General features: G+C 35.2%; 1 protein-coding gene and 1 non-coding gene across 5 annotated transcripts in view; both read right to left on the bottom strand.

Annotated features, from left to right (window-relative positions):
• Positions 1-23,843, bottom strand: part of Robo1 (roundabout guidance receptor 1) — a 373,106-nt gene that overhangs the window by 167,514 nt on the left and 181,749 nt on the right. The window lies entirely within an intron of this gene.
• Trnam-cau (transfer RNA methionine (anticodon CAU)) lies at positions 6,921-6,995 on the bottom strand. Its single transcript has one exon. It is a non-coding gene; the product is annotated as a tRNA-Met (tRNA).

Here is a 23,843-nt window from a genome sequence, read left to right as displayed (position 1 = left end):
CCTAATCTTAAATACACAAAAGTAAAATGAAAATAACACACGAATAATGTGAAAATCAAAAATAAAGGGGGAGATAATTAGTATAGCGGTCAAGAGTCCACACTGTGGAACCCAGTTGTCTGTATTGGACTCCTGACTGGTCTGATCAAGCTGTGTCACCAAGGGCACATCAATCAACGTCACCTTACCTTAATGTTCCTACCAATAAAATGGAAAAAATAAGCATTAGGCTAACTTCATGGCATGATAACATACTATTATGTAAAACAAAAATATAGAAACTGAAAATAGTTTACATAGGATGGTGATATTAAATACTATTTAGTATGCACTACATAAATGTTGATTATCATCACTGATATTTTAAATATTTGAAAGTCTAATTTCTAACAGAGGAGTATGGGACATTAGAGTTGGAAAGGGTCCCTTATTTTGCAAGATAAAAAAAGAAAGCAAAGTGCCTTTGAGAGTCAGTTAGAAGGCACAGTAAGGTCTAGAAGAAATGTGCTGAATAGAACAGAAGAGTAGTTCTATTGCAATGACATTCTTTACCAGTGACAATATTCTTGGAGTTTTAAACAAGAATAACTTCAAATTACTCATTTAAATATTTTTTTAAGAAAAGTATCTTATAAACAGCCTATTACAGTACTTGTAATTATATTTAACAGAAAACAACCCATACTGAAAATTATTCAACTGAAATTATGCCAAGTGTTCCAACTATTGATGCATTATTTATATTTTCTTTACAGAAAACAATTTTTGGCCTGTGAATATATAACATTTCCTTCAAATACTGTTATGGTTTGGATCTTAAATGTTCCCCAAAGGCCCATATGCTGATGGCTTGGTTGCCAGCTTGTGGTGCTAATAAGAAATGCTAAACATTTAAGAAGTAGTGTTATGGTTTGGATGTGAATGACCCCCAAAAGCTCACGTGTGAGATGCTTCAAGAAAGTTTTGTGATGAAATGATCGGGTTATAGAAGGATCAACCTAGCCAGGTCCCAGTGGCACATGTCTGTGATCCCAGAGGCTTGGGAGGCTGAGGCAAGAGGATTGCGAGTTCAAAGCCAACCTCAGCAAAAGTGAGGCACTAAGCAACCAAGTGAGACTCTGTCTCTAAATAGAATACAAAAAGGAGGGGGATGTGACTCAGTGGTTGAGTACCCTTGAGTTCAATCCCCAGTACAAAAAAAAAAGGATCAACCTAATGGGATAGGGATTATTTTGGTAAATGTAAGTAGTTAGGGTGCGGCTGTAGGAGGTAGGTCCCTGGGAGTGTGCCCTTGGGGCTTGTCTTTTGTCCTTGTCTCTCTCCAGGTGCCACATTCCTTGCTGCTCTCCTTTGCCACACCCTTCTGCCTTGGCATTCTGTCTCACCTGGAGCCCCAGGAAGGGAGCCAGATTATCTATGAATGGAGACCTCTGAAACTGTGAGTCCCCAAATAATCTTTTCCTCCTCTAAAATGGTTCTTTTGAGGTCTTTTGGTCACAGCAACAAAAAAAGCTGACTAAAACAGGTGGGGTCTACTGGAAGGAAGGAAGTTTCCTGGGGCCAAGCCATTCAAGGGGTACTGGAACCCCAGCCCACTCCATCCACCCTTACTTCCTAGCTTTCAGGAGGTGATCAGCTCCTTCGCCACTTGGTCCCATGATGCACTGTGCCAAAACAGGCCGGGAGCCACAAGGTCAGGCAGTCATGAACTGAAACTATTGAAACTGGGCACCAAGTAAACCTTTCCTTCTTTAAACTGTCTATCCTAAGTATTTTGTCACAGTGAGGGAAAGGTGAGTCACAATATCTATGCTAGATAGCACTATTGATCTGACCTTACTCTCCAACTACAAAGTTGATTGATGACCACAAAAATAATGAAGCAAGATAAAAGTCAAAACACCAACTCATTCTTAGGCATTCTTTTATCCCTATTACTAAATATGAAGCTATTTCTCAATGCCGTAACACCTTCTTTTTTAACTACTCTTAAAGACCAAAGTCATAACCTCTCCCTCCCACAATGGAAAGTAGGTAACATTCTGGTTAATGGACCATATTTTTAACAAGTAACTTTCAAAAACTTCATAGCCTTCATAAGTAGCTTTTCATATACCGGTAACACTGAGATTGGGAGCCAGATGTCATCTTTTTGAGGTCTCAAAAGACAATATATTATAGGAAGGTATAGAAGAAAATGTTGAAGTTGTTGTCATCAAGTAGTACAATGTGTTTTAGTGGGAGACATGAATGTAATATGAAGATGATTTATTATTTATAGGTATATCACAGGAAGTTACAACCAGTACAATTGTAAACCAAAAAGGGGAAAAGGCCAATCTGCAGCTGCTGAGGTAGGTTTAAAATTGCCACAGAAAAATGTGAAGGTCTATGTTATTAGAAATGGGAGGGGATTTCCAGATAAGCCTTCTATGGAAGATAATAGTTCATTACCAAAGAGAGCCACCCAGACATAACCGCAGAGTTGGGGAAGAGACACCTCCACACAGAGCAGATCTCTGACACTATGCAAAGGAAGTAAAAGCCATCCCAAAGACACAACCTCCTATAATGCATTAATGATGCTGAATTTAATCTGAACTGCTAATTCATTTTTTTATTTCATATTTTTTATTGGTGCATTATAGTTGAACATCATGATGGGAATTTTCATTACAAACTTTGTAATGGCATATTTCATACATGCACCCAATATAACAATATAACTTGGCCAATATGCCCCAACAGCATTTTCCCCCTCTTTTTCCTACCCCCCACCTGTCCCTTTCCTCTATTGATCTTCCTTTGATTTTTCCCAAAATCACCACGTCTCCCCACTACCACCTTTTTTTCCCCTTATACTCTCTAGTTTCCACATATGAAAGAAAACCTAAAAACCTTGACCTGAGTTTGGCTTATTTCACCTAACATTATTATCTCAGGTTCCATCCATTTTCTTGCATAGACTTTAACACAACACACTGTCTAATTTTGAATCCCAGTTCTACCATATACCAGCAACGTGCTTTTGGCAAGTTATAATGCCTCTTTTCACCTTTTCATCATTATAAAATGGAGAATGTAATAACAGTAGCTACCTCATGTTCTAGATGTGAAAAGTAAATGAAATAATGTAGGTACAATGTTTTGAGATAAGACTTATCACCTAGCAGATAATCAATATATGTTGATCATTATTTGTCTAATAATTAGACATGAACAGACAAAAATAATAGGGAACATCTTCCTAATGTTGATGAGATAGTTCCCTTACACACATCTGGCTAAAAGATTTGACTAATGAGAGACATAAATCGGTAAGCATCCCTTATAGTGTTGTGTGTGCGCACGCACACACACACACACAGACTCTCTCTCTCTCTCTCTCTCTCTCTCTCTCTCTCTCTGCCTCCCCTTGCTAAGGTTTACAGTTCAACAAATTACCACCAAACAAAGAACAGAGACACTCCCAAGTCACTATATGCAAGAGCCAGCTGGACATCCCCACTCAATGCTACATAGGTATCTTAGACTTATCGTATCCAAAAGTGAACTTCTAATCTTTTCTCCTTTCTATCCTTCTACTTTGCCTATTTCTGTTGTGCCTATTCTTGCCCTGCCATGAATCTATATTCAGATCCTTCCAATCTACCATCAAGTCCCAATTTTAATTCTACTTGAACTCTCAACATTGTACACTTTGCTAAAACTCCTTCATCTTTTCTCCCTATTGGGTTATGGCAACCAACTTCTATGTCTCCAGACTTCAACCTCTAATTTCTCTTTCACTCTGCAACATACCTGTGTGGTCTAAATGAAAATTCAAAAATTTTCACATCCTTTTTTTATGCAAATGGATTTTTATTTCCTTCAAAAAGAAGGTTAAAGTCCTTGACATATTTTAAAATTCATAATTCGACCATTTTAATTCATCTTATCTCTCATCTTTCCATCCTCTTATAATTTATTCTTCCACCATCTGAACCAGTTTTCACCTATGTGTTCTTTTGTTTAGTTAACTCCTAATTAGTCTTTGCTTACAACTTTGATATCTCTCCCGACTCCCCTAAACCCCTCTAACTCTAGGATTGGTGACTCTTATAATTTTTTTTTTCCTTTGTACTGGGGATTGAACCCAGGGGGCACTTTACCACTGAGCTACATCATCCCCATCCCTTTTTATACTTTTTATTTTCAGACACGGTCTCACTAAGTTTCTTAGGGGCTTGCTAAGTTGCTGACGCCGACCTCAAACATGTGATCTCCTGCCTCAGCCTCCTGACAGCTGGAATTACAGACATGCACCACTGCACCTGGCTACAGGTAACTCTGTACGCCGCGGCAGCAGTTAAAATTTCCCTTCTTAAATTTATATTAGGCCACCGTACCTGCATGTTAAAATGAGTCTCCCAAAAGACAAAGAGTTTGCAAAGAATAGCATCATTGTCACTACTCATTGGTATATTCTTGACTCCTAGCCCAGTGCCAGTCACATGGTATAAAAAGACATCCTGATTTGTGTGCTGCTTTCCAAAGTTTCAGTTACCTATGGTCAATCATGGTCTGAAAATACTAAATGGAAAATTCCAGAAATAAGCAACTCTTTTAAATTTTGTGCCATTCCAAGTCCTGCCCAGGATGTGAATCATCACTTTGTCCAGTGTATCCTCACTGTATAGGCTACCTGCTGTTTAGTCTCTTATTAGGCATCTCAGATATCATATTGGCCATTGTGGTATTAGAGTGTTTGTGTTTCAGTGCACTTACTTTACTTATCAATGGCCTCAAAGCACAAGAGTAGTTGTGCTAGCAATTTGAATATGTTAAAGAAAAGTTGTAAAGTGTTTCAGTGAATAGATTAAAGTAAATAAGATGTTTTGAGAGAGAGTGAGACAACATTCACATTTTATCATAGTACATAATTATAATTATTCTATTATAAATTAAGCTTTATCATAAGTATGCATGTAGAGTAAAGATTATAGAATATACATAGGCTTTAGCACATAAAATGGCGTCAGATATCCAATGGGGCTCTTATAACATATTACCTGGAAATAAAAGAGGACTACTATAAATGTAAAAATACATATCAATGGGAATTAACTTCAACGTGTTCACATTCCACAGCATTAGTTCAGACATTTTCAATTAATCCTCCTATTATCCTTATTTTAAAACTCCATATTGCTATGAATGTACATATGGACTAGGAAAGTGCAATCAACCATTATAATGGCTGTATGGCCCTCATGAGTACAACAGCGGCACCCCCATGGATTTATACCTTAGCTTACCATATTCTGGTCTGCTTTTGAGATATGGTTACCTCAATTCAAAACAGAGTATGTCCCAAGAGGATTTGTAATCCATCAGGAACACCTGATTGAGAGCTTTCTTTAACCATTTTTCAAAAGGTAGAGAGGTGATTTGTTTGTTTTTGAGGGTGGGTGGAGCTGAGGATGATAGTAATTATGCACCCTTAATGTAATAAAATATTTGATTGAACTCAAAAATGAAACTATTCCCAGTGTTTAATTTTTCTCAAACATCACCAATATGACCAATTATAACCATAATGTATTTTGGAATTATAGTAATGATCCTAAAATAATGATCCTAAAATAATCCTAAAAATCAGATACATATTTCCAAATCATGAAATACTTACCATAATATTGCAAAAAGAACAAGACAAAGAGTGATCCCTGTATGTACATATAATGACTGTTCCTCATAATATGAAGAAACAGAATAATAATGTAATGTACCATAAGTTAGTGGGATTTTTTTTCAGTTTTCCTTTTCCTAAGAAAGCATTAAATAATCCAAATCAACTACAACTGTTGAGAAGCCTCTGTTGTTTTCCTCACATTTCACATGTGGAATTCAGTATAAAGAGGATATATGTTATTTAGGAAACATACTATAAAATTCAGATGGGTATAAAGGAATGAAGGATTTTCAAAGTATTTAATATGGTTCATTATCATTCCAGTAACTGTTACACTTAAATAAAATGCCTTTGCTTTAACAAAACATAGCATTGTTATAAAAAATTATTTTTATTTATGTCTCATAGGCTCTAAGATATTTTCAATAAAGTATTAAGCATACTTCAGCAGATGCACCAAATACATAAAATTACTAGGGAGTAATGATAGATAATATCATAATTTTTGATTGATTCACACTTCGTTTACTCTGCATTTACTTTCCAAAGCCACAAGCTTAATAGTTCTATTTATAAAAACAAAGTTAGGCAAGCTCAATGTGAAGAACGAATAAATGTGAACTCATTTTTAACTTGTGGATGCATGCATGCACACACATCTTTTTATTATCAGCATGCTCCCAAATTAAAATTGTTACCACATGCTAAGTAAACTTTTTCAGATGTTCAACAAAGGAGATCAAAAGAGATTTCATCATATATTTTTAGATCTCTGACCAGGCAAACATATAGGAACACAGACATGTCAAGACATCAAGTGATCCAAAAGGTACAGTAATTTGGAAATTTTCAGTTCAATGAAACTTCCAAGAAGAGTAGTTTAGTGTGCTTTCATACTTTCCTAGCTGACATTTTACAGGTGAGACTGCGCATGGGAATTTACTTAGTAGTTGCCTGGAGGCAAGACATGAGGGCAGACTAAGATGAAGACTAGCACACCAATGAGCTGGGATGAGAGGTTTCACTCTTCTTGCAGGTAGCAAAATCCCAGAACAAAACATGCAGGTGGAAGGAACATGTCCTATTTGGGGCTATGAGGAAAACAGCTTGAATGATTTTCTACCAGAATTCCCAGAATGACAATGTGATAGATGAATATCATATGCTGGAATCTAATGACATTCTTGAAATCCTTCTTTTTGCTTGTTACAGATTCTCACAGCCTTTCTTTTCTTTTTTTTTTTTTTGCGGAGCTGGGGATTGAACCCAGGGCCTTGTGCTTATGAGGCAAGCACTCTACCAACTGAGCTATATCCCCAGCCCCAACAGCCTTTCTTAAACCTCTTTAGTAGGTAGGTAGGCAGAGGAAACATAAAGGATGTATGGAACCCATTCTCTGATGGATAAAACCCAACTGATTTTATAGTTTTCTTCCATTCTTACCTTATATATGCAGTATCTGGTTTAGGCCCATTTCTGAATCTAAGCCTAGGTCCTACTCCAGTTTTGAAAATCGAGTTCTCTTATTCTATCACTTTTTAATCCATCTCTTGTTTCTCTGCTTGGTGTCTAGTCATGGTCTTCCTTTCTCTGGTCTCCTGGATCTTCTCCACCTTCAGCAACTATGATTGGACTAGCACACCTTGACCCAAGCTTCCCATGCGCCTCACCTGCACCCTGCATCTCCTCAAACACTACACTTGGCTTTACAGTAGACGCTCTAGACAGCTGTCTCACTCACAGTACAAGAGTGCTATTCATGGTCCAGAAGAATTTTATAATCTAAAGGCTGTTACTGACAGTTCTCCTCATATTTATCCTCATAATTGGGTGTATTTTTGTTTATTTTCTATTACACTACAACTTTATGTCTTGCAATACTTCTGGGACAAAAATAGATTCATAAAGCCACTCAGAAACAAATAAAAACAATAAGATAACTAGGACAAAAAGATCCAATCGGTGGTAATCAAGGAAATTGCTGTACTTTTCAGATCCCTTGTTATACTCTTAAAAGATAATAACAGTACAAAACAAAAGAAGAGTAATGAACAATTTTAATAATATGCTCAAGAAAGTTAACATGGAATGAAAAGGAGACCCCAAAAGACATTTCCTTCAATCTCAGAATGTCACCCTCACCAGCAATAATAAAGTACTACTACTTAAATAATCCTAATCATACTTGTGAAGATGGCATATTGAAGGCTTTTGGAAGATGATTTTAACCTAAAAAAAAAAAAAATGAGTAGCTCTACTTAAGAAAATATGAAAATGTTCATTCATGAAAAGAATGAATGCTGAATGAACCTCCTAATATTCTCCAATCTTTGGCAGAACAAATGTTGGGACACTTCAGGCAGTAAGACTGAGAATCCATGGACTCAGCTGCACACAGATGTAGAGCTTACGGTGAGGTATAGTATGGCTGATCAAGGACAATCCACATGGGACTTAGGGGAGGAAGTTATAGATCCAGAGTCATCTTAAAGGAAGTTAAAGACCATTATCAATATATTTGTCAAAAAACCTCATGGATATGTCACCATGGATTGATTTCTGGAAAGGATTCATTAGGCATTAACATTTCTGCTGTTTCTGTTGAAATTTTGGTAAGCACACACTTCTATATCAAATTATTTTTTAATACTCTGAGATTAAAATGTAGAATACTCTGTTCATAATTTTAATTCTGAATCTTTACAATACCAGCTACATTCAGTATTTCAAGATGAAATGCTTGTTATCGAAAGAGACCAATATCGAAGTTTAAAATTGCAAATCTATCTCCTTTATTAATTCTCTTTACAATTATACCCTATTCCTGCCACTAACAAAACACATATCTGCCAAATGAAAATGCCATAAATGGGTTATGAATATTCAAATAGAAAAAAATAATTGCTGTAAATATGCTACATAAAATATAAATGTAAAACAAGTAGTTAGATGTAGATAATTAAGTAACAGAAAAATAATAATAGTTCTAAATATAATATGGGCAGATTCTATACATCACTTTTTTAACAGATCTAATTTCTTTGTACCATTACAACAAACCAGAATGGAACTGGTTTGAGAATGAAATGCCATGAAGTAATTTAAAAACCAGAATATTCTGGAAACATTTGGTGGTGAATTTACATATGTGATACATATGAAATGGCAAAAACAGGAAGGGGAACCACTTCCTATGGGTTTGTGATGAATTTTTAAAATATTTGATGTCACTGTAGTAATCAATGTACCACTTTTATATGAAAAGTGAGATTATATTAAACCACATTTAACAGATATTTTCCTTAGGCTGATCTTTTGCCCTGAAAAGTTCTCATACATGTCAAGTTCTTCTAAACAGGAGGCAGTTTTTCTGGTTCTTATTTCTCTTACTTTGTAATTTTGCACATGATTCAAAAGCCTAAGTTACACTAGGAAGAGATTTTCATGAAGAGCAGAGTAGTTTTACAGAGACTGAGGGGGTTACCAAATGAATTCAAAAGAATTGCATATAATTAGAAAACTTCTCTAGCTAATTTGCTACAAAAGTATGTTCCCCTCCTTAAACCAATTCTATTATCTAGCTGAAGAAAGGACAGTTTAGGGAGGAACATCCTCACTGTGATACAAGACAGTGTCATTTATCATACTATCTGAAAGAACTGGAGAGAGATGTTTCAACATATAATCATTCCAATTTTCCAGGATATACAAAGAATCAAAAAAAAAAAAAAAAACCTTAACACCAAAAACCTAATCAGTAAATGGGCAAAGGAACTATGTGGACACTTCACAGAAGAAAAAATATGAATGGCCAACAAATATATGAAAAAATGTTCAATGTCTCCAGCAATTAGAGAAATGCAAATTAAAACTATACTGAGATGTCATCTCACTCCAATCTGAATGGTCATTATCAAGAATACAAGTAACAGTAAATGTTGGTGAGGATATGGGGGAAAGGTACACTCATACATTGCTGGTGGAACTGCAAATTGGTGTAACCATTCTGGAAAGCAGTATGGAGATTCCTCAGAAAACTTGGAATGGAACCACCACTGACCCAGTTATTCCACTTCTCAGTTTATACCCCAAGGACATGTAATCAGCATACTATAGTAACACTGCCACATTGATGTTTATAGCAGCACAATTCACAACAGCTAAGCTATGAAACCAACCTAGGTGTCCTTCAACAAATGAATGAATAAAGAAAATGTGGTATATATTCATAATGGAATATTACTCAGCCATAAAGAGTGAAATTATGGCGTTTGCCACTAAATGAATGGAACTGGAGAAAATCATGTTAAGTGAAATAAAACAATTCCAAAAAACCAAAGATCAGATGTTCTCTCTCATGTGTGGATGCTAACACACAAGGGGTGCATGGGTGGAGAAGAGAAGTTCACTGGATTAGACAAACGGGAATGAAGGGAAAGGAGGAGGAATGGGAAGAGGAAAGACAGAATGAATTGGACATAACTCTCCTATGTTCATAAATGAATACATGACCAGTGAACTCCACATCATGTATAACAGCAAAAATGGGATCCTAATTATATTAAATCATACTCCATGTGTGTATAATATGTCAAAATATACTCTACTGTCATGTATATCTAAAAAGAACAAATTTAAAAATTTTTAAAACAATATACCCATTGCAACTTTTTAAAAAAATGTACAAATGGCAAGATCTTTCACACATAACAAATATGTTTCAGAGCCCTTTCTAACCACTGAAAGACAACACATACCTAAAATATCACTTTGCCAAGTTATACCAAGAATAATTCATATTTTCCAGGTATGGTGGTATACACCTGTAATCCTAGCTGCACAGGAAGTTGAAGCAGGAGGATCACAAGTTCCCTACCAGTATGGGCAACTTAGACTGTATCTCAAAATAAAATGAAAATGGCTGGTGATATGATTTCAAAGATGTAAATTAAGATATACTGAAGGAGTTGGATAGACTCATCAAGCTCTCTGGTACAAAAAATAATACAAAAGAAAAAGATTACATTTCAAAGATGTACTTATTTTTTCTTTATCAAGCTTAATTTTAATTCAATAAATATGTGATTTCCCTATAAAAGACTTTCGTGGCAAGATGGTATACAAGGAACATAGATTATCCTCCTCATCATCACCATCAGCGGCAACCACCAACATTTTAAAGCATTTTACAAAGTTCTTCCAAATTTGTTCTTCCCTTTTCAATCCATAACATCTAAGCAGAGTCCTTATAAATTCTTATTTTATAGATGCAAGAACTGAAATATAGAAAAGGTATATAAACTCATGATGACATGACCTAAGACACATAGCCAGTAAGCATTCTGAACAAACACTGCTTTAGATGAAAGCGATTTCTACTGTCTTAGTAATAAATTATTTTCTGCCTTTAATGAACAGAAATGCCCAATCTGTGAGTTCTACCACCTTCCAATAGGAGAAATATGCCATTGCAGACAAAACAGGCTGTGCATATTAGATTCAGTGGCTTCAAGTTCACACTTCTCTCCTTCCACCTGTGTTTCTTTGGTAAGTTGGTCAACCAAACTGATCCTAAGCTCCCTCATTCGCAAACTGGAAAAAATGCCTCTTTATCCTTCCTACATATGGTTATTGTAAAGATTAAATGATATACATATGAGCTCTCTGTAATGTCCAAAACATTCTATGTGTACACACATTTAAAAAATGTTCCCTTTCCTCCTAACATTAAAACATTCTATTCTGAATGCCCAAAGGGGAATATGCTATGAGTCCCTGTTCATCACTGAGAAGAAAAAATTTTATAATAGAGAACAATGTAATATAAATATGACAGAACACAAAAATATGAGGCACCCGTAATGCTTAAATCAGATGTCAGATTAGATAGAAAATGAAGGGGCCTCAGGTAGTCACTTTCTGATAGTTATTTTCTGCCAGTAATTACCCCATTAACTACTAGCCTTTTAATCTTCTGTGCAAACTTTTTAAAAGTTCATTGTATCAGGTCTTACTTCTGAGATATTTCCATGGAACAGTAAGTTCATGAACAGTTGTTCCTCACTTTCCCCTGGTAAGCTAAGCAGGTCTGCTGTTGACTGGATGAAGAGGTAGTGACCTTACAGGAACAGGGACTCAACTCTGGTTTAGTCAACTAGCAACACAAAGTGAAGCTTTCTTGCCATAAAGCAAAAAGGGAAAAGGAAGAATGTCATTGAATCCCACCAATCCAGGAAAATCTTGGTAACATGTCTTGTGAGTGATAAATTCTCAAATGTACATGTACATTTATAAAGATTTGAGACTGTACAAAGTGCCACTGTGTGTTACAAGGTAACAATACACGGTTTGATTTTTGAAAAATCTTTTGATTTTTTTTTTTCCTTCCATGGAAGAACCACATGCACCTCAATCCTGTGTGTCACTCTTGTGCCATAAACTTAGATTTCTATAAGAGTACACCAAATCATTTCCTTCCTAAGTTTATGTTTGTCAGATTTAATTAAAGCTAATAAACAAACCTCCATCCAGCAGCACTTTGAAATACCCTTTCACAAATAATGGCTCTAATAATACATCCTCCCTCACAAATAATTACATTTAGATTTGATAAATATGTTGAACTATTATTTGGAGACTTTTGTCTATTTATTTTCCAGGATTTCTACTATTAACTCCATTATAAATCTGAGAATTAAAAGAAATTGAGTATTAGGAAGACTTTGATTTTTTCCTCCTCAAACATATAAGAAAATTTATTTTTGTATTAAAAATTAAGTTAAGCCACTCTTCTTTCTCAAGCACTTTTGCTTAGATTTCTTCTTTCTTCCACTAAAACATTTTCTGGGTATAGAATGTAATTAAGGAAAACCACAACAGTTGTTTGGGTTTTGCCAGTGGGAATGTTTCAAAAATTAATACTTCAAAGTAACTCCTTTCACATTGCCTCACCCACCCCTTTTTGGCAAAAGCCTCTTTTATTAAAGCCACTGCAACTCACAATCCTGTCTGCCCCAGAGCACACACACTCTGGAAAAAGGAGCACTATGAGGGAATAAATGTTCTAGGGAGGACATTTATTTTCAATGACAACCATGATCTGAAATCTAACAACTGGATGAGAAATTGGTTATCTGTTCCTGGAGTTAGCTCACTATAGTAACAGCAAAAAAAAAAAAAAAAAAAAAAAAAAAAGAAGAAGAAGGAAAAAAAATAGGATTTGGCAAAAAGCTTTTCTTCTGGTGTCTTCCACTGGCTTGTGGCGGCACGTGCTCTCACAACTATGGAGTGTCAGCGTCTCCTGGTTGGGTGCATCTCCTTGGGGCCTTTTCCCATTAGCTCAGCACCCCTTGGTCTTGTAAGAGCTTGGAAGCTTCAGTTTCAAAAGCCTCTTTTGGTCACAAGAGCTCCTTTGCTTGTTCCTGTCTGCGGCTTCCTGTGTGTGCCTATTGATGAAATGCCCCTTTCCAAGTAACCACCGACTGTTGGAACTTTTACAGGATTCATAATGATTCATTTGATCTTCAAATGCTTGGAAAGAATCGGTGTTGGTCCTGTCCGCTTTCTACCACTTGAAAGTCTGTCAGCCCAATTAACACATTCTCATTTTTGCTCTACCAGGACTTTCTGTGGGAAACTTTCTACCAAACTAACAGAAATTTAGAATTTCTGAACTTTTTTTTTTTCTTTCTTTCCAAGTATTTACACTTTCAAAGCTTGGGGAATATATTTCTCAAAAGATTACTTAGGACAAATTTCATCTCCCTCCCTCTTTTGTTTCTAAATGACATAATCCGTAAGAGGAAGTCACTAGAAAATGTACGATTACAAATCTTTTTTTAATGTTAATATTTGATCACACAAATAGTGATCAGTAAGTCATATACAAAACAACTCTGATACTTTTCTGATGTATTTTTAATAAATAAAAATCTTTTCTTGAACTCTAAAGTTATTTTCATATTTCAATTTCCCATTATTTGGTTCTTTGTATACTCATAATAGTATCTAAATATGAACAGGATTTAGGTTTGAGAACAAATCATTTTTAACCTATTCATTATGGTATCTTCTTTTAGATTGACCCCAGTTCTCTTGGAGGAAAATGTATCATTCATTATTATCACTGAATGAATATGAGGCCATTCAATATAATCATAATTTTTTAACTCATGCTGTTTTTGGCCTAGACTCTGAATGTTGCAATATATCCTACAATATAATGCATTTTCATCCACCAACATATTACAAATTGAAGAACAAGGCACATACTATGTAGTATAGTATAAAAAACTGTATTTTGACCAGAGACATACTTGTATTAAAATTAGAATCATCATATTCCTTGATAATACTATATTTATGGAGGATTTTTAATAAATTATTTAAAGCAAAAAACGTTTGACTATCTCTCATTTTGGGGTTACTTGTTGCTGACCTTCATCCTAACCAATGCAGCACCTGATTCAGACTTGAGGGGTCAATGGAAGTTCCAATGGAGAAGAGGTGTCTTAAATGGGGAACTGATGGGTGAGGGGAGAGAGTGGGCACCAGAGGGTGAACACATCATAATGAGGAAGAGGGATGCACATAAAAGGAGAACAGAGCCCAGAGGGCTCACACTAAAGAAAAGAAACTTTGGAAAAGCATTGAGTCTTCCTGGAAGTGGGGAGTAGGTTTCAAGAGATGAGACAGCCACTTGTATAAATAGGGCTGGATGAAGTAGGACTTATAAACCATTCCAAGAACTTTCTGTTTGAGGAATTAGGAAGCCCCTGAAGTGTTTCATTCTGTTCTGTTTTTTAAAAGGGGATAAGCAGATCTGCATTACAGCAGGATTATTTTGGCAGAACATATGTAGAAGTTCATTCCAATGACACTGATATTCTTCTATGCTGAAAGTATTGTGCCAGCCCACAATATGGGAAGAATGAGTTTAAACAAACACTTTCGTACTAAAAGATATGGACTTGATATTATAAATCTCCATATAACAATATTCAATTGCCCATTTACGTGTTCATGAGTTCTAAGGTAGAATTCTTGAATATAGTAACTCTACAAACTGAAATACTATTAAATGCTAATTTACATATTGTATAATAATGTTTTCTGTATAGTCACTAAATGGTTTAAATCTTCAAGGTAGGGCAATGTAATATTCCACTGTCTTAGTGTGTGTGTATGTATATATATACATTCACATACATACATATATATATATATATGCCTTTCTGTTTTTAAAATCAAGCCTTAGTTATGCAATTAATAGGGATACTGAATTTCTTTTTTAAGATTTCTTAACAGAACCCTTATAAAGGAGGAATACATAGAGTGGTAGCATCAAGAATTCTAGAATATAAAAGAGAAAAAGGAAATTGTATTCATTTTGCTTATTGTATTCTCCTCAGAAAACAATATGTCACAGTTTAAACAATTTCATAAAGAAACCAAACAATATTTTCTCTATCTTCTGACTGTTAGTCCTTCCTAAAACCTAAGGTATTTCCCAAGGAAACCAAAAATCTGTAGGTGATGAGGAATAACAGGAAATGGGCTGTCAGAGCAAAAGAAATTTCCTTCCCATAGGCAAAATGAGGTTTTGCTATTTTTCTTAGTGAAAAATGTTACCATGTTTCACTGAACCTAAAAATGCTACCAACTGCAAAACCTAGCCTGATTTCAGAGCTGTTAAACATGAATAAGAAAAACATATCACATATAAGTGATTAAAAAAAACACTAACCTTACAGAAAAACTGAAGTTCCTAAGCAACTTTCTCACATTCTTCTCAGAACCAAAGCAATAATGAAGCTTGTTGTATACAAACAAAAGCTTCTGAGAACATATGGTCGCATCTTCTGAAGCTTTAATTTAAGCATTTGTATGCACACATACAGTATATGCATTTGCAATCATGCATGTGCAGGGGCACATACAAAGACTGAATTTCCAAAGGTGGGTGGGGGGCAAGGGCAGACAGAAGAAATAGAAGGGAAAAAGTATAGGGCAATGAACAGCCAGCATGCCACCCCAGTATATGAAAATGAGCTATAGCATTCTTATTAGTTCTAACATCCAAAACACATTTGTTAAAACCCAGTTAAAAAATAGTAACATGATTTTTCTTTACAGTTCTCTGACACATAACAGTGACCGAACAGCAATAAATAATGATGCTTTTATGGTGTAGAAACTAAAATTCATCCATTTTTTTATGAGAGTTTTATGAGAGTTTAAGTAAAATGAGATAAACATATAGTAAGTGAATTTGTTGTGCAACGGAATTTATTTTATAAGCTATTATATGGTTTTCATCTTCACAAAAATCAGCACTACTTTTCTTGAACCATAATTGAGTTAAAAACAAAGAAAACGAGTAATGTAACATGTATGTGTTATGCTGAGCTAAAGACAGCATTACTGACATAATGATGAATAAAAATAAAGTACAAGAATTTTTAAGTTAAACTGTAATAATAACTAAAGAAAAGAGATGCAAATGTCACAGTTTCAATGAATTAAAACATACTGTTTAAAAAAATTCTGATTTTAAAAATGGGTTGCATAATTCAGCACTCATGTTACAAGCAACTGTCCCAGGTTGGAGTGAGATGCAGGAAAATTTGGAACTAAAAATGTAAGACATATGGTCTTGATTGCCTTTCGCAGCGACGTTAGGAGTTCAGTGTAAAGAAAAGCGTTCCAAACGCCAGCTTGTAAACTAGGTTTTTATGTGAAACTCTAATAAAACAGCAGCAGATGTTTCTATGCTATTAATTTGTTTGGGACATTTTTGGCTGGTTCCTTCCAAATCAACTGCTATCCCTTGTCCAACAACTGCAGCATTCATTTCTTTTTTACACAGGGAGAAAGAGAGAATGGAAGCGTTTCCTTTGGAATAGATAGTGCACCAATTGGTTGCATTCATGGGAAAGTAAATGGTTGCAGTTGTGCATTCCCACCGAATTACCTTAGAAAATGGTTAAAAGGTGCTTATTACTATTGGTGGACTAAATCATCCAAACAATTGCTGAAGCAAAAACAAAGTACTATAGTATTCCTGGAGAATATACATTGAGTAACATAGTACAGACTCTATCATAAAACTACTTAAACAAAACTTGACTTGTTTGATCATCTAAACTTGCTTGTATTGATATATAACTGATAGATTCATTCTGGTGCTAAGTTACATGAGAAAAAGATCATTGCCTTGTAAAATGTTCACGCTATCAGAGTCAATTCACTTCCATTCCTCACTCCCACCCTTGGGATCAACTCTTGTTGCCCAAAAGGTCTTAAGAGATCACCTTTTGCTGGAGATTAGACAGATGCATGGATAGACTGGATATATTCACAGACACACGCACACAAACACACACACACACATACTATGTATGTGTATATACATATCATATATGCCTCAATGATATTTATTAAAACATCAAGTTTTGCCTTCAGAAAGAAAACAAACAAGATTTTTAAAAATTAAAAATGCCCGTCCTTAACTTAGTCTTTCCTATTTCCAAATAATCTTTCCCAGAGAAGGCAGAAACTGGAGGAAAGAAAAGAGCCCGTTGATTCTTTCCAGTTAAGACATATGTGTGTACTCCTAACCAGTTCTGTTCTATGACTGGGCAGTTTGCTTATTATGAAATTATACTCTATGACTGGTAATACTGGGAATTCATTTTTAAGGATCATTCTCAGTCCATACAGCTTAATAATATCTTTCAAGATTACAAAGAAATCCTTAATGGGATTCAAATGGAAGCCCCAAAGCCTATTACTCTATGAAATTACTCAGGCTACTGGCTAAAGTGCCAAAATAATTTGGATTTCAGTTTTGTTTCTCAAACAAATGTAATAAAGTATCATTAACAAATTCAACTAAAGCTGGTTCAAGTTCAAAAAGTCTGCAAAGTCTAGTGTAATTAGAGGAGAGAAAGTTTTAAAGCCCTAATGGAATTTTCTATAATTCTCCCTTTAATTGGAAAACGTTTACTACTTGGAAGTATTTCTATGATATAAAAGCCAACTAACAAAGCAGCCTACCTTCTAAGACACTTTCTTTTCATGAGTCTACTCTGATCTTTTGACATTGCAGCTGCTCTTCTAGTCTGCAGAAACAGCTAAATCTGCAATGTCTCTCAACTGGCCTGAGAATAAAATCCATGTTCTGGAGTGAGGAGCACCTTTAGGATCTGGTTTCTGTCCTACTCACTGTCTCCTCCATCTTTTGACCTTCTCTGACACTATGTGTTCTACAAAGACTGAACTAATTTCAGTAAGAGAATCACTATCCCTTTAGCTACCAATTCAATGCTAGTGTGCGATGTCCTACATCCCAAAATCTAAATAGTTAAATCCTATTTGTCCTATCAGTCTCAAAACAGAGACTTTCTTTCTTCTTGTCTGTTTTCCAAATCATTTCTTCCCACAATTCTACCTGGCTATCACTGTCTCTCTAATGTAAGGTAGGGAAAATGATCTCACTTCTCTGTGATCACACACAACACAGTCCTAACCTTCGCTACAGCGTATCAATTGTCCATCTCACTCAAGCTCTTGCCAGTAGCAACTATCTAATGTTACCGTGTGCCTGAATTATAGGAGTCCTTTAACAATGTAGGTGGAATCGAACACTCTTCAGGACCTATACAATATTGGTAGATTTTACTAGTAGAGGTTACACATCCAAATCAAAAAATGGCTTTTCTAAACTTGTCCCAAACTAAGTCTTTGTCCCAAATTTCCTCTAATCCTCCTACCAAATCACATTTCTCTCACACTTACCTTAACTCAAAAACTCTCCAATTCTCCCACCTTGGAGTAAAAGCCAAATTGTCTAGAAGACTCTCCATGATTTATTCATCCCACTGTCCCAGTCACACTGGGACACTAGTCCTTCCCGAAATGTCTCAGACATGCCTCTTCCCTCAGGGCTTCCTGCTGCAGCTTCTACACCCTAGGTGACCAGAGGGGAAATCCACAAGGCTCTCTCCTTCAGCTCCTTCAGATTTCTACTCAAATGTCACATCACAAGCTCACCTTATCCTGATCCCCCTATTTAAAACTGAATGAACATTCAGGCACTTGGTATTTCCTATCCCCTCTTCCTGCTGTACCTTTCTGCTTCATCATCTAACAAAGAACTTACTTTTAGTTATTTATATTATTTGCCATATCACTTCTTCTGTACTTTAAAAACCATGAAAGCAGGGGTTTGAACTTCTTTGTCACTTCAGCACCTAGAATAGTGGCTCCCATCAAGGTGATATGATATTAAATTAATATTTAACTGAAAAGTATGTGATGAAAAAATTTAACTATATTTTTATTTCTAAGAATGATATGTAACGACGCTAAAATAAACTAAACTCCTATCCTGTAGATTTTTGCACTTATTCATATAGCAGAACTTTTTAAATGACAAGAATAAAATATGAGACTTCTAAAAGTATTTTTACCTGTATTTGTAATTTTATAGAAATTGATAAAAGAGTTTCAGTATAAAATTTTCTGTAGCTCTTAATAATATAATCTATCAATTGTCCAGGATGCAAAAAATTCACACATACAGATATTTTATTAAATGTTATGTGATCTAATCTTTGGTAGAGGAAAACCTCAATTAAACAACAGTCCAAGAGTTGGAAAGAAAATGGTTTGTATGCTGAATGCTACACATCTTGAATCTTCAAACACACACACAGATACCACTTTGATAATAAAACAGATACAGAGAGGCATCAAAATTACACAATTTGAAATTCACATCATGTCTAGGCTGAAGCTCCTGTTGGCAAAACGTCAAGCTGAAAATCACTTCTTGACTCTGCTGGGATTTACAAGGACTAAACACATGTATAAAGATATAAATATGAATATGTCTTAAATCACCGTACCTAAAGTGTATATATAGTGCTCTAACCTACAATTAGTTTATTTTTCCACTGAAATATTAATATATGTACTTCAAATTTATCAAAAATCACTTAAAATAATTTTCAGAATCATTCTAGTAAAGCAGAATGTATTTTTATCCATTACATAAAGAAAGTTGCATTGCCATACACACTTCTGACTTCATTCTCAAGGTTACATAGCCAGTGAATCAGATCTCAACTCAGAAAATCTGACTCTAGTGTCCATTCCAATACTACTTCAGACTGCCTCCCTGCAGTCCCATGGCTAATGGAATTCGCCACTCTCTCACCTTTTGGTATAGCCATCATTTACTGAAAGTCCAGTACTGGCAAAGCTTGCTTTAGCTCTAAGCAATAACAATTTATTAATTACATGGCAGTGCTGTCCTTTTAGGCTGGATCTAAAGTAGAGATACTAATTAATTAATTCATTCATTCATTCAAATAAAGGTTCTACTACTTCTAAATCCTAGAATCATAGTTTAATGATCACTTAAGTATATGTCAAGTTTTTTTTGTGTGTGAATTCAAGTGTGGGTTTCTCAGGCTAATATTTAAGTAGGAAGTACCTATTTCACTACTGATTGACCTTTTCTACACTTTGTCAGTTACTGGAAAAGGTAGCTTTAATGACATTGTTCACCTTCTGAGGACAGAAATAATTTGTTATCTAAGTCACCATTACCCAATAGTAATGAAAAGTGGGCCACATGTGTAATTTAAACTTTTTCTAGTAATCACATAAAAATACAAAGGTAAAATTAGTTTTAACACATTTACTCAATTCAAAGTAGAAAAAATATTTCAACATGTAGTCAATATAAAATTGTTAATGAGATAGTTTATGTTTTTAAAATAAAGCTTTGAAATCTAGTATATCTTATAGCACATGTCAATTCACACCAGCCACATTTCAATTGTCCAAGAGTCACACGTAGGTAAGCTATCTTATTGACAAATGGTTCCAGACAATAAAAAAGTAAAAAATAATTCCCACCAATTTTATGAACATAATAGCTTTGAAATAAAAATTAGAGAAGGCAAGTAAGTTTAAAAATAAAATTCTAGCAAAATTTTGGCAAACCTCATTCAGGCAGTAAACATAAAAATATCACTTAGAACTGAGCTAGGTGTCACGCAACTGTTATCCCAGTGACTCGGGAGGCTGAGGCAGTAAGATGGCAAGTTCTGTCTAGGTCAGCCTGAGCAATTTAGCCACACCTGAAAACAGGGCTAGGGATATGGGTCAGTATGGTAGAGTGTTTTAGGTTCAAACCCTCATACCATCAAAAAATATAATATGTAATATATATATAATATACATATTTATTTTCATGTTAAATTGTTATACCCCAGAAATTCAAGGTTGATTTAACATTAAAAAATGTATGGGGCTGGGGAGATAGCTCAGTCGGTAGAGTGCTTGCCTTGAAAGCACAAGGCCCTGGGTTCGATCCCCAGCACCGTCAAAAAAAAAAAAAACTGTATATATATGAACTCAGTACATCAGTAAATTAGGGGGATACATGAATGACTCCTTCAGTGGTATCAGAAACATCATGTCATAAAATTCAAAACTGACTGATGAAAAAGATCAATAAATTAAGAAGCAGTTACTTCCTAAAAACTTTGAGCAAATATTATATTTAATATGGAGTATTAGAAGCAGTCCTTTTTGAATCAAGAATAAGAGCAGCTTAGTGTTATAGTTTAAATCTAGAATGTCCCCCAAAGGCCTATGTGTTGAAGAATTGGTCTACAATGAAGAAATGTTCAGAGGTGGGGTTTTTAGGAAATGACTAGATCATGGGGGCTCTAACCTCATCAGTGGGTGGATTCACTTGATGGTTTAATAATTTAAGTGAACTACTGGCAGGTGGTAGAAGCTGCAGGAAGTGAGGCCTACATGGAGGAAGTAAGTCACTGGGGGCAAATCCTGGATGTCTTTATTCTGTCTCTGGATGCTTCTTTCCTTCTCTCTCGTTCTCTCTCTCCTTTCTGGCTGCCAGGAGCTGAGCAGCTTTCCAACATCAGGTCCTTCTGCCATGATGTTCTGCCTCACTTCAGGTCCAAAGCAATGAAGCTGGATGAACACTGAGTGAAACCTCTGAAACCATGAGATAAAACAAATCTTTCCTCTTTTAAGTTGTTTGTGTCAGATATTTTGGTCACAGTGACAAATGTCATTTAATCCATGTAGTGTCACATCACTCTAGAGGTCCTAAAAAATAAAAAGCTAGCAAGTCATTCCCAGGAATCCCAATGACAATGAATTTTCTATGGTCCTAGTACTTTTTACTGAAATGGTCATCTTTTTATCCCCAACCCATAATATCTGCTCTGTCATAAAGTATGTTGATGGGTATAAATTGGTGCTCTCAATTCTATCCAGTCTGCTATTTGTTAGTCATTTCCAATATCAACTATATTTATTACTATAGCCTTAGAATAATTCTTATAATTCTTATATTTGATAAGGCAAGGTCCCCCACCAAATTCTTATGAAATTTTGTCTTTATATAAAGAATGCATGTCAGTTTTTCAGCTCTTCCTCACAAACCCACATACAGGCCTGTTGAGATTTTTATTGGAGTTGAAAACAAAAAAAAAAAAGAAAAGAAAAGAAAATCCTTATTCTTAGTTAATGTGGAGAACAATAACTCCCAACTCAGATCCATTATAACTTTATACATTGAGTAGTTTCATGGGATTTTTACAAACTTTTGATTAAATTCATTCTTCCATCTCTACCTAAAGATTTTTATAATGTACCCAAGTTGCTGGAACAGAATTGAAAGGCCACAATCTACAGAAAACATAAGGTGCTCTGATTTGAAAGCTACAGGGTTTCATATTCAATCCACATTTATCAATTTCTCTATCTTCTATCAAGTGGGGTCTATGCATATATTGCTTTAGTATATTTGCTATCTGATTAGGAGCAAATTAAGACAGAATAATTTGCTCACTCTAACAAAACTCTTAACGATTATATTTCATGTCTTGTATTTTATATTTTCACCTTACTTTAGTATGTATGTGGGACATACCTAGCAACAAAGTATTTTATGCTTAGTCATAGATAATCCTATCAGATGGATATTATTATCTCCATTTTACGGCCGCGGAAACAATCTTAAAGAGGTGAAGTGCCTTACCCTGAGACAGCCAGCTATGAAATGGCAGGACCTGGATTCAAACCCAAGTTTCTCTAACTTTAAAGGAGGTTGAATAAATGTTTGCTAAATGTATAGAAAGTTGGTAATGGAACTCAGATTTGGAAGAAAACCATGGACCTATGTAAGTGATTAAAGATGTATGATGTTAATTGGGATTTTATTTACTTAAATCATTCATTGCTTAGAGGTCGAATCTGTACCAGGCTTTGAGCTCTCTCTTCTGGAACTGTTCCACTCAACTGTGGCTAGATCTATGCATTACTTCTCTTGCCAAGAACCTCAGCTAGTCCACATACTGGTCTGTAACTATATTAAAACTTCTACAAATAACTGCTGAACAGACTGACTCTTATATCATCCAAACCAGAAGTTCAGTGGCAACATGCCATCACAATTTCTTTCTGATTTGGAAGCTATAAAATGTGCTGCAGCATCTTTCCTTTTGAGACCATAGAAAACACTTTCTCTCTCTCTCTCTCTCTCTCTCTCTCTCACTTTGTCTCTCGCTTACACACACACACACACACACACACACACACACACACACATAATCTGAATTGCTTTGTAATCTTTCTTGACTTAAAATATGATTTTAACTATGGAGAAATTTCATCTACCAGGTCCACTACAAAAATAATTCAGGTTAGTTTCCCCTTTCTTGAAAGAATTATATGAAACAAAATTTAATCTTTTAATCTAAAAACTGTCAATTAATATAGGGGAAACTTAAAATTATATGAAAATGTAAATTACTCCTTTTATGTGAATTCTATGATACTGATGCTTTTCTTATGACATCCCATCTATAAGGTCACTTTTACCTATCTAGATGTGTCTATTTTTAAAACTTTGCCTTTACCTCTTAATTGTAGTTTTCATATGAGATAGGCTTTTAGAATCCAGCTCACAAACTGCTTAAGGTGGCTTATAAATTAATCATCAACGGATTGATAATAATATGCCCCGCCCCTTCCTCTCTAGCTCCCCAAACAGCACATAATGAATAGCTTGGATGTGGCCCAAAGAGACAAGGTTTCAGGATAATTCAATTTAATTCAA

This window comes from Sciurus carolinensis, chromosome 9, assembly GCF_902686445.1.
Source record: "Sciurus carolinensis chromosome 9, mSciCar1.2, whole genome shotgun sequence".
Lineage (NCBI taxonomy): Eukaryota > Metazoa > Chordata > Mammalia > Rodentia > Sciuridae > Sciurus > Sciurus carolinensis.
This window is presented reverse-complemented; position numbering and strand designations above follow the sequence as displayed.